Source organism: Triturus cristatus, chromosome 4_2 (assembly GCF_964204655.1).
Source record: "Triturus cristatus chromosome 4_2, aTriCri1.1, whole genome shotgun sequence".
Lineage (NCBI taxonomy): Eukaryota > Metazoa > Chordata > Amphibia > Caudata > Salamandridae > Triturus > Triturus cristatus.
In genome coordinates, this window is record NC_140586.1 from 414067137 (window position 1) to 414073608 (window position 6472).

Below are 6472 nucleotides of genomic sequence, written 5' to 3' on the forward strand. Positions count from 1 at the left end.
CATGCTTTAATATCTGCCAGGTGTTAGTGATATGAACAAAAGCAGAAGATAAATCAATGCACTTATATGAGAGTATGCACAATTCAGTATCAGCTTTGTGCATGTCTACTGCTGTTTAATCCTCTTTACAAAAGGTCTTTCTTTTTCAACCCCTTTACCTATCAGTCCACACAGTTTTTGGCCTGGCAGTCATGGTAAAGTGTATTTAGAACCACTCAAAAAGCACCTAATTTCCGTTTTTATCCATATTTAAACACAAATAGGCAAGAAAAAAAATGGTTTTTAGTATGTATGCATCTATAAAAATCTGTAAAAACAGGAGACATGGAGCATTAATTATAATTATCCTCATGCGCACAATGCTCCTCCTTCGAAGCTAAAGATGTTTTCGGGTGTTTAGATCCCAATGTATTGTACCGCCAACCACCAGAATCTTGAATTTTCAAAGACAATCAGTTTGGTTTTGTGAAGTGAAAAGATGTTTTTAAGCTGCACTGCCATCAAAGTACAACATGGGAAGCAGTAATGCAAGCTTCAAACAACAGGTGCAGCACACTTAGCACCAGAGTAGCAAAGACACAATTATGCGGAAATGCAGATGTTTGTGAACCACATAATTAGTTTCCACGTCACAAAATAATGAGACGATTAAAAAGGAAAGCATAGTCGGCAGGATTTGAACCTGCGCGGGGAGACCCCAATGGATTTCAAGTCCATTGCCTCAACCACTCGGCCACGACTACATTTGCCAAGTTGTGCACTTACTCATAAATAATCTGTAATGTGGTCTATAGTTTGGGTAAAAGAAGTTAGTTAATGAAAGGAAGGCGCAGAGAATAATGAGCACATCATCTTCTTTAGAAAGTTATAAACTGTGTACTCTGGAGAACCACAGAAGGTGCAGCAAGGGTCCAGTTCTATGAAAGTGAAGGGAGAGGGAGGTGTGCCTTTCTGGATGAGTGTGGCAGATAAGAGGGTCTGCGGATGATTCTTGCCTTCAATCCATCTTTTCTGGGGAGTGATGGTCGTGCAGCTCTTCTTATTGAAGCACGTTCAGTGCAGCTCATTAAATACTATCTGTGTTTTTTGGTGATGCTCCCCGGTGTGTGTGCGAATTGGTGCAGGATCATAGGAGCGCTTCAATGTCTTGGCCTGAAACTATGATGGGTCAGCAATGGCCTGTCTGTCTGTCTATTCAATGTCTCTGTGTACAGTCACTGCCTCTTCAGTTTCAATAGAACTCCTTTAATATCGCATTCTGCTTTGGCCGGTTAGGTCAGTTGGTTAGAGCATGGTGCTAGTAACACCAAGGCTGTGAGTTTGATCTCCGTACGGACAACACCTTTTCCATGAAGTAGAAAAGACATGCATTAAAAAACAAGGCTTTAAAAACACCTTATAGGGTTGCTGTTTATTCTGGTAATTTACTGAGCTCTGGTGGCTGATGTTTGGATCAGAACCAGGGTGAGTATTGCTAGAGCCATGTAAAGGACACTGCGTTCTATCAACCCCCCTTGCTGTGATACCCACCTATGCCATGTTTTCTTGGGTCTCTCAAAAGTACACTTTGTGAAGCGCTGTTTGAACATGGACGCGTCACTGAGGTGACACTTTCTCTCCGTGAGTTGCGATTCCTCTGCTTCTTGGTGGGATGTCCAGAGGTCACGAGAGGTGAAGGAAAGAGCAAATGGGTAATGTAGGCATCAGGAAATGATCTTGTGTGTATTGGTGACCTTTAAATCATTGTAATCTGGTTTAGTTTAACGAATGCATTGAGCCCCTGGTCCATCAGTGTAAAACATTAGAAAATAAATACAGATACGTACGTATAATGATGTTAGTTTTTCATGACCCTCTTTGTAATATTTCCATTCTAATATCAGATTTTTCTTCTCCATTTTCTTTTTGGTAGCAGCTGAAAAATATCAAATCTTTCAAGACAGAAAAATATGCAGGGCCTCACAGTGACACCAGGACAGAAGGTACAGTGGTGAGTTCTAAAGCAGAGTAGGTCCTGTGGCTTAGTTGGTTAAAGCGCCTGTCTAGTAGACAGGAGATCCTGAGTCCGTATCTCAGCAATGCCTTTTGTTTTACACAACCTCATAGAAGAGGTACTGTCATTCTTTGTAAACCCATTTGGTCCTATTATATTTAGGGCTCCCGGTTTTATGGTGTTTATTTTTTTGACAATTCCGTCTGTATTTATCCATATTTAATTTTGTTGTCAACTTTATCTGTATTCATCCATATTTATTATGGGTTTTGTGAGAAAAATAAAGCTGAAACTGGTATATTTCCATATTTATTTAACCAATAAATATGCAGCCATGCTTTAATGTCTGCCAGGTGTTAGTGATAAGAACAAATGCAGAAGATAAATCAATGCACTTATATGAGAGTATGTGCATTTCAGTATCAGCTTTGTGCATATCTACTGCTGTTTAATCCTCTTTACAAAATGTCTTTCTTTTTTAACCCCTTTACCTATCAGTCCACACAGTTATTGGCCTGGCAGTCATGGCAAAATGTATTTAAAATCACTCAAAAAGCACCCAATTTCCGTTTTTATCCATATTTAAAAACAAATAGGCAAGAAAATAAATGGTTTTTAGTATGTATGCATCTGTAAAAATCTGTAAAAACGGAAAACCTGGAGCATTAATTATAATTATCCTCATGCACACAATGCTCCTCCTTCGAAGCTAAAGATGTTTTCGGGTGTTTAGATCCCAATGTATTGTACCACCAACCACCAGAATCTTGAATTTTCAAAGACATTCAGTTTGGTTTTGTGAAGTGAAAAGATGTTTTTAAGCTGCACTGCCATCAAAGTACAACATGGGAAGCAGTAATGCAAGCTTCAAGCAACAGGTGCAGCACACTTAGCACCAGAGTAGCAAAGACACAATTATGCGGAAATGCAGATGTTTGCGTTCCACGTCAAAATGTAATGATATGATTAAAAAGGAAAGCTTAGTCAGCCAGATTCGAACCTGCACCGGGAGACCCCAATGGATTTTAAGTCCATCACCTTAACCACTCGGCCACCACTACATCTGTCTAGTTTTGCATTGTACTGGCATGTGGCCTTCCTGCCAGGTCCTTCCTCGTGCTGGACATATCACCACCAGCCTCACACATAAATGCAATGCAACGGAGGGGAAACAAAAGCACACGGCTTATCACTTCACAAGTACTTAATAGAGGAATGCTTTTGATTTTGTTCTGTCCCTGTATATAGTTGCATATACTGTAAGAATGTCAGAAGTGTTGGTCTGTCCCAGTATTTACACAAATAACAATTTAATTAGCACTGTGTTAGTTATTTTATAGCGCTACTCATCCCATTGCAGGGTATCAAAGCACTTTACGTTACATACACCTTATGCTTTGACAATAAATCATGTAGGTGTATAAATAAATGTACAAGAATTGATACATAAGACAGTGAGGGTTACAAGGTGTAGGAGTCACATGTCATTTATAGGACATGTGTTATATTAGAAGGATTACAGTTGATGAACTGCAAGTAACAAAAGGATCTCTGTGTTCAAAGCAGTAAACCACTTACCGATCTACATAAAATAAAAATATGTCATTTGCATGTTACATGTTGTGCTTTGCAGGAGACACATTAATATTCTATACTACTTTGATTCAAATCTGGCACTAGACAAAACACAGGTCTCTCCACAAAAGTGTTAACCTCCAGAGTTATCTTACTATTATTACTATTCCCTGAGATTTACTGGGCACGCCAAGATCTGTGCAGCAGGTGCTTAAATCCTTTAAGATATTTTTAAATTCAGATTTTGCAACCAATTAAGCAGAACAGATCTGCTGCCATGCTTCTCCTTGTTGCCAATTTCTTTGTGGCACTTTCTTTGAAAAACACAAATGTATTAGTTGAGGCCCAGATTTTGCGTTGATGTTGTGCGACATTTTTGGCACAACCCTGACGCAAAATCTAATTTCTTAAATCTCGTAATGTGCTTAAATGTACTCGTGATATACCTGATAAACATATTTGTGAGGTCTTAATATCTGATGTAACTTCTTGTGTTGTCACCTCCAGTGAGGTTACTTTCTGTGATGCCATGAGCGATATCACACGTCTTGACGTCATGCGTTGTGATGGCACTCACCATGATGTCACTAGCATTCTGCCTAACTTGGTTAGTCCCCCCACTTATTTTCTTAGGACTTGTGCCCTGGTGATGGGGAAAGGGGGCAGGAATTAAAACATGACGTAGATATTACTGTGGAGCAAACACCCATGAATAGACTGCGCCAGTGTATGGCCTGTAGTGAAATGGCAGCAAACCCTCAGCACCTACGCCGTAGAATGATTACTGCATCACCACAGTGCCGATTTGCCTCACACGGAATTCTGGTTTTGGGACTTAACCCCTTCAGTGCCCGCCCCTTTCCCCTACCTGTGCCGGCCGTTTCATTAGCGGGCAGGGTTTATGACGAGCTGGTCTCGTCATGGGCACAGCGCAACCGTGGCCCATGACGAGACCAGCTCGTCACGGGCATTGAAGAGGTTAAGGAAGGTGCCACGGTTTTATCACAAATAAATACATTGACCTCGTAATTTAATTAGCTCAAAAGACCCTCAATGTCATCTCTCCATGTGCCCGCACGGCACTGTGCAGATGTTTCCAAACACAACTACGAAAAGAAGAAGTGCATGTGTCACGCTACCACCTACTCATCATTAATAATGACTGTTTTGCTTCACAAGTGCCTCCGTGGTGGTTTGTGGTTTTCGATCCTTGCATGCACAGGCTTTTTAAATCCGCCAGGATCCCTCACGCCCAGCACGAACGTATCTCCTTTACTGTTGACATAGGTTTGTATGCTGGAACTGTTTAAGCTGCAACATTCACACAACTGTGAGATGATGGTGAATATCTGTTTATATTAAACTTGCATGTCCATGCATTGCGAGATGTACACAGCTACTCCAATGCCATGTCCCAGCAGCTTCACACCTTAAGGGCATTAACACAGTGTTAGTTGGGAGATTTTACAGAAGATCTTTGTGAGTCATTTTCAATGCACTCTGCAATTACTGAAACAGGCTGACTCGGCTGTGGCATTTCAAATTGGATGGAATCTGTGAGCTTTTATTAGGGTGGAATACAGACAGCAGGCTTAAATAGGGAGCTGACTTTTGGTGCTAGAAAGAAAACAGAGATCAGTGCTCTATATCTTCACAAATATTGGTAATTAAACAGGTATTTTCACTTACAAAGTTCAATCAATCAATCAATCGGGGTTTAAAGTGCGCTACTTACCCGTGAGGGTTGCAAGGCGCGGGGGGGCTGGGTTTGCAGGTCCGAGTCACCCAATAACTCAGGTCTTGAGGCTCTTCCTGAAGGTGTGCAGAGTGGGGGAGCGTCTGACATTCCAGGTTTTGGCTGCAATGTAGTTGAAGGATCTGCGGATGCGTGGAGTTTCTGCTAGGGCAAGGTCGGCAGAGCGGAGGTTTCTTTCGGGTACGTGGAAGGAGACTCTTTTGTTGAGATATTTGGGTCCGGTGTTGTGGAGGAGTTTGTAGGCATGTTTGAGTAGCTTGAAGGATACTCTCTTCTCGACCGGGAGCCAGTGGAGGTCTCGCAGGTGTTGGGTGATGTGCTCATGTCGTTGGATGCCGAGGACGATTCTGGCCACGGTGTTCTGGATGGTCTGGAATTTGTGGAGCAGGGATTTGTTGATTCCAGCATAGAGGGTGTTTCCGTAGTCCAGTCTGCTTGTTATGAGTGCGTGGGTGACGGTCTTTCTGGCTTCGGGGGGGAATTAACTTGAAGGTCTTGCAGAGGATGCGGAGGGTGTTGAAGCAGGCAACAGTGTTGATCTGTTGGGTCATGGTGAGGGAGGAGTCAAGAATGATGCAGAGGTTCCGGGCATGGTCTGTGGGGGGTGGGGGGGCTGCTGAGTGTGGTGGGCCACCAGAATTTTCCCATGCTGAGGGGGTGGGTCCAATGACAAGGACTTCTGACTTCTCTGAGTTGAGTTTCAGACAGCTGCTGCTTATCCAAGCTGCGACGTCTTTCATTCCTTCTTGGAAGCTGAGTCTGGTGGTTTCGGGGTCCTTTGTGAGGGCCTCAATCAGTGGCGGCTCCTCCTCTAAGGCGGAGGAGCGTCGCCGCACTGCTTTTCAGCAGTGTAAGGAAAAATAAACTGATAATAACTGAAAGTTATTATCACTTTATTTTCCTGTTGCGGGCGCTGCAGCTTTGCCAGTCGAGGCGGGCAGGGTGGGGCTGCTCTGCTGACAGAGCAGAGGAGGGCAGGAATGGTTTTCACCACCCTCTCGGGCCTGCCAAACATTCATGCGCACAAAACGTGTTCTCCACAAAGGCTGCATTACAGCCTTGGTGGAGAACATGCCCAGCCTCCCTGTCCCCGTCTGAGCGCCAAACCACGATCCTCAGACCAACCACAATGCTGCATTGCACCAGTC

At 43.1% G+C, this 6472-nt stretch overlaps 1 non-coding gene across 1 annotated transcript; it reads right to left on the reverse strand.

Annotated features, from left to right (window-relative positions):
• Window positions 1-661: 661 nt before the first annotated feature.
• TRNAS-UGA (transfer RNA serine (anticodon UGA)) lies at window positions 662-743 on the reverse strand. Its single transcript has one exon. It is a non-coding gene; the product is annotated as a tRNA-Ser (tRNA).
• Between the last annotated feature and the right edge of the window lie 5729 nt (window positions 744-6472).